This window comes from Nicotiana tabacum, chromosome 21 (genome assembly GCF_000715075.1).
Source record: "Nicotiana tabacum cultivar K326 chromosome 21, ASM71507v2, whole genome shotgun sequence".
In the NCBI taxonomy this organism is placed as follows: Eukaryota; Viridiplantae; Streptophyta; class Magnoliopsida; order Solanales; family Solanaceae; genus Nicotiana; species Nicotiana tabacum.
In genome coordinates, this window is record NC_134100.1 from 2,403,813 (window position 1) to 2,414,503 (window position 10,691).

Sequence of the window (10,691 nt, forward strand, 5' to 3'; positions counted from 1 at the left end):
CTGCAACGGGAGGGCAGCAACAGCGAAAGCAGCAGGAGTGAAAGGGAGGCGACGAGTGGCGTTCGAAAATTCGATGAAATAGTAGTCTCGATATAGGTTCATCTAAGCTGTCCGTCTGCGAATCCGAGGTGCCGATGCAAGGTCCGTCGCTGAATGTTGTCACGTTTCCGGCGAAGTTTCCGGCGAGGCTTCGATGTCGAAGCTCTAACTCATAGATTCAGTTTTTAGGTCTGTTGAATCCTTTTCTGTTCTTGTACGTGTTGACTTTGATCATCAATAAAATTTGTTCGACAATTGTATTTTCTGGTGTTGAGACTCGAAGAAAATTTGAAAAAAAAAAATTCAGTATCTGAGATTGATTTCGAAGCTGCGTAGCCTCGTTTCGCTGTTGGAATTTCGTTGGTTTGAGTCCATTTTGGAACTTGCTCGTGAGATCTGCTCTGAGCCAGTCATTGAAGTCTCGAGGTCGTTTCATCGAGGGCCGGTCATGGTTCGATTTTCGTACAAATTTCCATCGGAGCTTGCCGTTGCACTTTCATTTGGCTACCGTGAAAGGTCCGTTTTGATTCATCTCATTTACATGACTTTAAAGTCTCATGTGTTTTGGCTGAAATTTCTCTTTGGTTTCATAATCATACTTTCTTGTTGTTGTTTCTAAAATGAAATCTGGCATGGATTAATTTGAATATTTGTTTAAATTGAAGCTCAAAACCTTTGAAATCAAAAAGGGCACGTGTAATTGAGCAAGATATATATACATGATATTAGTTGCTGTTTCCAATTGACTTTGTATGGTATTGAAGTTTAGTTATAAGTTTCTTTCCCTCTGTTTCGTTTCATTGGATAGTTATTTGGCATTTTGGTTCCTTCTGTTTTGATTGATGTTTGTCTTAATAGGTGTTTATACTTGTTCAACGATTTTGTTAATTTTAATTCCTCAAGTATTTGGTCCGATTGATTCACATGTTAATGGGTTGTGATGGATGTGCCGATTTGAGCATTAAATGGGCTGAACTATAGTTTTTGTTGTTTAATCAAACTATTATAATTATGGACACGTTCGCGTGACACAATTATGATTTCTTTAAAAATAAATCGGAGTATACGTTCGTGTAACTTCGACTAAACTTTCTTAATAATAATAATGCGTTATTAATTGTGAACACGTTCGCGTGACATGATTTTTTGACGCGCGAAATGGATGGGTACACATACGCGTGACTCATTTCGAGATAATTTTTCTTTATTAAAGCGTTGTATAAGGTAAAAGCACATAGGTTCCGAAATCAGTAATTAGACAATTTAGTCAAGCCAAGTATAATCAAAGTGACCTGCTAGAACCACGGAGCTCGGGAGTGCTTAACACCTTCTCCCGGGTTAACAGAATTCCTTACTCGGATTTCTGTGTTCGCAGACATTATTACAGAGTCATTCTTTCCTCGATTCGGGATTTGAACCGGTGACTTGGGACAACATAAATCTCTCAAGTGGCGACTCTGAATAATAAATAAATAATCTCGTTTCGATTGTCACTTAAATTGGAAAAACTCCCCTATACCCCCTCGGGTGGTAAAAAGGAGGTGTGGCAGCTCTGGCGACTCTGCTGGGGATCGAACCCAGAATCTCTGGTTCAGGGTTCAGAATTCGAGCTTGTTAATATGATTTTATTTAGCTTCATTTATTCTGTATTCTGTGAAGTTTTTGTGCTAAATGCTATCTGTTTACCACTTTAATATTATTTGAATTGTATATAACTGTCTTCTTACGCCACCCATCTGACTCTTCTGGAAATGGTGCATATGTTCGCGTAGCCCGCTTTTTCTGTAGAAATTATACCAAATAGAACGAGGCTGGGCAAGCGACAAGGTCGGGTAGACTTCAGTGCTCCCGCTACGTCGCCACCTCCTCGGCCCCAGTTGTCCGCTCGGGTACCCCAAGTCTAGACCAAAACCCTAGGATTTAAACCTAGAAAAATACAGCCTCATGCTGGATTACTAGTAGGAACGTTTGTTTGTATCATGTGCATTTGACTTAGGGACTCAACACAGGGGTTGGGTCCGTTTAGGACAGGTGTGCCCAAAATAACAGACCATCCTGATACATTTTATGTGCTATGTGAACATTTATTTGTTTCGGCTTGCATGTTAACCGACTAAGGAAAGAAAAACAACAGAAAAAAAACAAGAGTGAGGTAGGATAGAGAATTCACCTGGTTCTGAAAAACCCGGTATTCGAAAATGCCTTGAAACTTTGCCCAAATTGTTTGAAAAAAAAGAAAAGGAAAATGTATTTCAAAAAAAAATGAAAGGGAGACAATATCATGTTTTTCCAATTATGTCAAAAATGGCGAACTACGCGAGTCTGATTCTCACCGGATGTGAGATACGTAAGCAAATCTCATCGGTTCCGGCCCACCATTTTCAAAAAAAAAATATCCAAAAATATTTTCCTTTACTTCATTCTTTAGAAAAGTCTTTCTTTAATACCCCAATTTTTTAAAAAAAACAAAAATACAAAAATATTTTTATTTAATCTCTCTCAAAATCCAAAAATATTTTCATTCTTCTTTCGATAATTGAAAAGAAATTTTAAGATTCAAAAATATTTTCTTTTTTCTTTAGAAGTATTTCTTTCATAAATTCAAAATAAAAGTCCGAAAATCCAAAAATATTTCCTTTCTTCTATAGAAGTTTTTCTTTCGAAATTCTAGAAAAAAAAGAGGAGTCGAAGTTCAAAAATATATATATATATATATATATTTTCTTTCTTATTTAGAAGTTTTTCTTTCCAAAATAAATAAATAAATCGAAATCCAAAAATATTTTGTTTCTTCTTTTTAGGTCTTTCTTTCGAAAAGTCCAAGATCCAAAGAAAGAGTTAGTTTATTCACTTTATTCCCGATCTTCCCGAACTACGCAAGATCTGATTCATGTTCCAACATGATAAGTAGGCAACCCACATCAGGGTCGATCACCATTAAAAAGAAGTGAAAAAATGAAGAAATGAAAAAATATTGATTATAATAAGGACCGACTGAGTCCATTCTAACATGTTTTGTTTTGAATTATGAAGAAAGTTGAGGTGGTCGGTTTGTGGTAATCCGGAAACACAAGATCCAAGGAAAAATGATAACTGACATCGAAGCTATTACAAGTGCTCAAGAGACTCAGGGTGATAGGGTTCAACAAGAGTCTACTGTGTTTGAGAAAAATAGAATACTGAAACAGCAAATGACCGAAATGTGTCAAGCATGGGCCGGTGGTCAAGGACAGCCTCGTCATGAGTCACAATTCGCTACACAGCAAGAGCAGTACCACTCTCCTGAGTACCACTCGTACTCGTTTGATCTTCCTGCAAACATTGAGAAGCCTGCCCGAAAGATGGTACAGGAAGAAATGACCCAAAGAGTGAAAAGCTTAGAACAACGGTTAAAAAACATGCAAGGGTTGGCAGGTCAAAAGAGTGTTGCCTTCAAAGATCTATGTATGTTCCCCGATGTCCACTTGCCACCTGGTTTCAAGACTTCCAAATTTGAAAAGTATGATAGACATGGAGACCCCATAGCCCACCTGAAAAGGTATTGCAATCAACTGAGAGGTGTGGGAAGAAATGAAGAATTGTTGATGGCTTATTTTGGGGAGAGCCTTACGGGAGTAGCCTCCGAATGGTTTATGGATCAAGACACGTCTCGCTGGTATGTCTGGGATGACATGGCACATGACTTTGTCAAACAGTTCCAATACAACATCGACATTGCCCCAGACCGCATTTTCCTTTCAAACCTGAAGAAGAAACCAAGTGAAAGTTTCAGGGAATATGCCATTAAATGGAGAGAGCAAGCAACTCGAGTTAAGTCATCCATGGATGACCACGAGCTAATCACTGTCTTCCTTCAAGCGCAAGAGCCAAATTACTTTCAAAACATGATGTCCGCAGTTGGCAAATCCTTCTCGGAAGCAATCAAAATGGGAGAAATGGTAGAGAATGGTCTTAAGACAGACAAAATTATAAGTCAAGCAGTTTTTAAAGCCGCAACTCAGGCTGTCCGGGTTGAATCTGATATTTTTAGCGACACAAATGAGAAGGTTGAAGAAATCATGATGACATCAGGGTCGAGAAGAGGTCCCAGGAGAACATCTCGAAGGTATGAGCAACCTCCTCAAGTTTTCCATGACTCCCCTGAGCATTTTTATCCACCTCAGAACCCACGATACTCTGTCGCTCCACATCAGTATGTTGTCTAGCCACCAAAACACCCCAGAAGGCGAGCACGAGCATCACAAAATCTCCACCAGCCTCTACAAAATTTTCAAACGCCCTATAACCCACATCCAAGCCAGGGGTATAGAAGGGAACAAAGATTAAAAGATAATTTTACACCAATAGTAGAGTCCTATGCAAACTTGTTTGAGAAATTAAAGTAGTATGACATGATTGCACCTATTCCTCCAAATCATGTGGACCCACGTGCAAGAAGCTTTGACCCTTCTAAAAGGTGTGAATACTATTCCAATACCCAGGGGCACAATGTTGAAAGCTGTCGGGATTTGAAAAGAGAAATAGAAAGGATGATCCAGGAAAAACGGATTGTGATCCAAGACAGTGGCGCCCAGAATATCGTGCAGAATCCTTTACCTGCACATGATGATGCACACTTTGTGGGGATGATGCGCGGTGACATGGAGTATGAGAATCCTCTCGGGAATTTGCTAACTGAAGTTAATGATTTTGAAATTGGAGAAGGCTATGCTGATCCTGATGAGCAAATTTGTGGCTAAATGTCAAGCTAAGCAATTGAAAAGTCATTCTCTCCTCACTAGGAAGGAATCTTGGTAGTTTGTTTTGATGTTTTTTCTATTATCTGGGTTATTTTAGGGTTGTGATCCAGATTTTATTTATGTTATTGAGTCAAACCCTTCTATCCCTCCATTTTGTTTGTGTTAGTCTTGTCTTTCCGTTCTTTTGCTATTTTCATTAGTCGGGTTATTTAGGGTTGCAACTCAGATTTTAGATTGTTTGTCTTGTTGTTTACTTAATGAAATATAGTTGTCCTTTTGTGTCATTCCATGCTTAGATCTTTTCCCGCTAGTCTTAATGACATGATATGCATGCGGAAATTTTGGCCAAATCTTATGAACTGATTTAATCTAGAATTTGATAACTAAAAAAAATAATACTTTTGAGGCTGAATAAAGAGTTGGAATACTTTGGAACTAAGGTCGAGTAAAATTCACCTTCAAATTATTGTGAAGATCGGTCTTGAGGATGTTTAATCAATTGAAGTTTGTTGGAATGTTTGTCACTAAGGTATGGAGAAATGTCTTGTGACCACGACACACAAAAGGGACATACATGTTCGTCAATGCTGTGATAGCGAAGGATACTATGTTTAGCGTTCTCAAGGCTGGGAGACCCTTTTTCATCTACCCAAACACTTTATACCCTTTGTCACCCCTTTTGAGCCTGTGTTATTTTCTTCGACTAACTTATTTTGGAATCAAGTTTAGAGTCAAAAAAAAGAAAAAAGAAAAAAGTCTATGTCCCAAGTGTACAAACTGGGGCAACTCTTTGAAAGTACAAGTGCAAAAAAAAAGAAGAAAGAAGAAGAAAAAAGAACTGTCAAAGGTTCATGCCCTCAAAACTAGAAGCTGGGGCAAAAAAAAAGAGAAAAAAGAAAAAGAAACAGAAAGAAAGATGAAAAATAGTTTAGGTCAGATGTTTGAACTACGTTAGACCTGATTCCTTTAAAAAAAGGATACGTAGGCAACCTCACGGTTCGGTCCAACCAAATAAGACCAAAAAAAAATAATCCAAACATCCCCAGTATCTAAAACTGGGGAAAAGATTTTATTTCATTTTTGAAAGAGTCGATTCCAAGAGTTGTTAGTCTACACCCCCTCGTTCCGAGTTTATTTTGAGCCTTCATGCTGTCCTTTTTGTCCAACCCTATCCAGAAACCTTCCAAATAAAGACCCCCAATATGCCTTCAAGAATGACAAGAGAAGCATGCAATGAGCAACAGTTGTCACATGACGTAGAACACTGTCAAGTTGCCCACACAAGAAAGCAACAGAAAGAAAAAGAAAAGAAAAATGAGAGAGTCTTATTAGTGAAAACCCTCACGGGCACAGTAAGACGACGGTGAGCAGAGATGAATAAATGAGAGAGTCTCGTTGGTGAAAACCCCTCGGGGCACCACTAGTCAAAAGTGAGTCGTGAAGCTGATGCAAAGGATTAGCACGGATAGGCCCGACTTCAAAGGTCATAAGAATAGTAAAAGGGAAGAGTGAATTAGTTTGATAGATTGGCCACTAAGTCCAATATGCATGTCATGACCATTAAGGCTAGTTAGTGAAAAAAAAAGTGAAAAAAAGAAAAAGAAAAACTCTTCCTTCTGTCCTTCCAACAGGGGCATTTTTTGTTAATAATTGTTTCTTTGCATCATTTTGTCCTTCACTCCGAGACGGTCCTTGTCAAAACAAGCAAGAAAAGATTTCAAAATCTGCTAACAACTTTTCAGTTGTACAAAGTAAATTTGTCCAGCACACTCGGTTGTTACTGTCTACGAGCCTTGAGGATTCATACAAAGGTTCCCCCTAAAAAGACTCTTGTCAGCCTACTTGACGCAAGCAAAGATGAATAGTGATTCTCTTTGACAGACAAATTGCTCAAAAAGCAGAAAGTCATTCAAGATATCGGAAAGGATCACCTAGGCAAAGATCTCCAGTTGACATAAGGCTGATTGAGCCGCAAGTACAAATGATACTAGTTGTGAAACAATTAGGGTTGATGTATAGCAAAAGTCTCTTGAGGCCGACTCAAGCTGATTGAGCAGAAGCCAAGCTGCCCAAGTCTCAAGGCCACAAACCGAACACCATTTTCAAAACTGATAAATTTTTCTTTGTATGAAACAAGAACAAAGCGGTGCAAGGAAAGTGATTCAAAAAGAGAAAAAATGAAAAAGAAAAAAAAACAAAAAAAGGAGAAGAAAAGGGAAGACGAGAGGAGCCGACATAGGGAAGTTTCTCAAATTTTTGCCTTTTTCTATCTTGCTCATGTGCATAAAATTTTGTCATTTGGTCGTCACATTTTGCCTGCTAGGATAAAAAGTCCTAGTCTAATGGATTTTTCTCCCAATAAAATCTTAGTCTGATGAATTTTTCTCCTAAGATAGAAGACCTAGTCTGATGAACTTTCTCCTAGGATAAAAATCTTAGTCTGATGAACTTTTCTCCTAAGATAAACAACCTAGTCTGATGAATCTTTCTCCTAGTATCAAATCTTAGTCGGATGAATCTTTCTCCTAAGATAATAAATAAAAATCTTAGTCGGATGAATTTTTCTCCTAAGATAACAAAAGGGACCTAGTCTGATGAATTTTCTCCTAGGATAAACGTTTTAGTCTAATGAATCTTTCTCCTAAGATAGAAGACTTGTCTGATGAGTTTTCCCGTAGGGTAAACGTCTTAGCCTGATGAATCTTTCTCCTAAGATACCAAAAATAAAAAAAATAAAAAAAGATAGAAAACCTAGTTTGATGAATTTTCTCCAATGATTAACGTCTTAGTCTGATGAATCTTTCTCCTAAGATAGAAAACCTAGTCTGATGCATTTTCTCCCAGGATATTTTGAAAAAAAAAAGAAGAGGAAGTTTGGATTTGAAAAATGGGTCAATTTTTTAGTTTTCTTAAGAATATCAATGTTTACTTTTCCTAAAATCAAGGGGCCCCGCCTGGAGAATAGGGTTAGTCTTTACTTTGGTCAAGCTTAGTTTATAGTTTTCCTTGTCTATTCTTTAGTTTACTCTCACCATTGCATCAATAGTACAAGTGGTTTACAATTTTGCTAACAACTCACAAATCTTCCTAGTGCAAACTAGGGCAGAAAAAATCTCTTTTGTTTTGTCTGTTTTGTTGTAATCAGGCGCCCACCTGGAGAACAAGGGAAGACAACTCGAGTTTCAAGGGAAAGCAGTTTCGAAGGAAGACAGTTCAAGTTTCAAGGGAAAATGGTTCAAGGGTGCAAGAGAAAACAATGTCAAGTAACAAGAAAAGACGGTTAAAGTTCAGCAATCAGACGCCCGCCTGGAAAACAAGGGAAGTTATTTCAAAATTCAACTCAAGTTAGAAGTAGCAGAAGCTCGCTGCAAGAATGCGAGTCAACAATCCAAGATGATCAACATAAGTTAGTCACAATCCAAAATAATAATAATAATAATAAAGAAAGACAAGAAGTGAATCCGAATGCAGAAGTTAATAAAAGGTGAGCTGCTCAAGACAGGGCTGAGGTCACAAGCTCTGCATGTCCCGTTTTGGTCTGAAAAGTTGAAGAAGAACGAACTAGCACATGCAACTAGCAAGCGTCAAGGTTCAAATCCAAAGTCCGTATGAAGAACCATTCAAAACTCAAGATCAAGCTTCAGAAGACTTATAGATAGAAATCTTGTAACTCTTAGTTGGTAGGCTTAGCTAGTCTTTTCTAATTCTTGATTTTTTTGATGTAATAATGGGACTGCGGACCGGAACCTCGCCGGAACGACACCTCAACCGGCTCTTCAACTCGGCATACTCCATCATCTCACCCACCTCTGAACTACACATGGCCTGATTCTTTTATAGCCAAAGATATGTAGCCAGCTCAAATACCAGGGCTCAGTCACATTCCCCTTTTCTCTTAGTTTTAGTCTCTCCAAATAAGGGTCGGGTCAAAAAACCTGTCTAGCTAGTTTTTGTCTGAAAACTCTGTACGTTTCCAGTCAAAGAGAGGCAGCTGTATACATGTGATTTTTGACCCTCCCCAAGATTTTTCATTTTTTAGCGCGTAAATATTTAATTTAGGCATAATATAGATATTTCAAGTAATTTTGGCTCTTTTATTTTATTTTATTACAAGAAAACAAAAAAATCACAAAAATAGGTTCATTAATGTTTTGTAGTCATTTTTTATCTTAAAAAAATTCTAAAACAAATCTATGAAAAAATAGTATCGTATTTTTATTTTAATATGATATTTGAAAATACCAAAAATAAATTTGTTTTGATGGTTAGTTTTATTTTAATAATTATTTGAATAGTAGGAATAATTAATAAATGGGATCTTATTTTTATTCTCGTTCGCAGCGAAAGAATAGACTTTAGGCTCGAGCAACCTATTTTTAGGCTTAATTTTGGACTTAGCCCACAATTGCCAAGCCCATAATTCTTAGGCCCATACCCCATACCCCTTAACCTAAAAACCCTACCAAAACCTACAATATAAAAAGAAGGCTTAAGACTAAAGAAGAGAAAAAAATGGACAAAAAAGGCTAAAAAAAGCTGCGCCAAAAGGACCCCCCCATCGGATCTCTTTCTTCACCAACGAAGAAAGCATCTTCGTTTAAGAAGTTGGAACGAAAAGCAGCAAAAGCTGCGCATGGAGGATAACGAAGGAGGCTAAAAAAACGCACAAAAGCTGCGCAGTTTTCAGATAACGACCCCGAGCCCCCTTTTTTTTAACCTGGAACGATCATCTTCTTCATGAAGATTTAAGAAGTTAACTCTTCATCTGTCTAACACCAAAAATCGACCCCCCCTGTATTCCATCTCCTTCACAACCCCAGTTCCAGTCGCAACACCAACCAAAAACACCTCCCTGACCAAGAAAGCCGTCCATCGTTATAGCTTTCCATCTACAACACACACGTACATAGCTGCAACGGGAGGGCAGCAACAGCGAAAGCAGCAGGAGTGAAAGGGAGGCGACGAGTGGCATTCGAAAATTCGATGAAACAGTAGTCTCGATATAGGTTCGTTCGAGTGTCCAGTGTTGGGGAAGCTTACACCAATGTTTGGGAACATTGCTCAGGCCCACAAGGGTGACATAGGAAGGACCACCTGCATTGGTGGAATATATTTGGAATCTATGCTGAAAGTAGAGGATTACAAAGCCTATCTTGGCGACATGCAAATGAAGTTGGTGGCAACAAGAAAAGTTGCGTGAACATAGTTGAAGAGGATGGCGAGTTACAAGTGATCGCATGCTATCGAACTTAGATGACGAACCAAGCAGAGGGGTCAAGTTTGCTAGCAAGGCTGGGACCACAGAAGGCAGCCAAATAGGGAGTGGAATCATGGGCTCGATGCTTTAGAAGCTGCTAGACTTGGTCGACTCATCGGGAGATTCAGTCCAAGAGCAAGGAGAGGCATCCGATGGGCGGAGGATCAAGGCCATCATTACTAGCTGCCTAAAGTACAAACGGGACGGGAAGAAATGTGACCCGTACCTTCTGACATGAGAAGATGAATCGCTTCGTACAACATCATGGCTAATGGACAAAGATCTCCAACAATGTCAAGGCGAGATGCACATATACGTGTCGATGCTTTGTGTCAAGGGCGGTAAAAAATTAGGTGGGGGGAAGTGTCATGGCCCTTCACATCATGATGCCACGTAGGTGCCACTTAGCATATATATTTTCCATATGGAAAGCTTACTTATGAAATAGACTAACAATTTAAGAAGGTTCTAGAGAAATATGGAGATTTCTAATGGAACACCTTTGAACCCTATGTAATTGTTAGGAAAGTCCTCAAAAGATTCTACCTATATGGAAAATTCTAGAGAATGGACTTACTTGTAAATAATAAGGGCCTTGTATAATAATAATTATTTACTCACTACTCCCAGGAGACTAGTATATAAAGAGGGCAGTT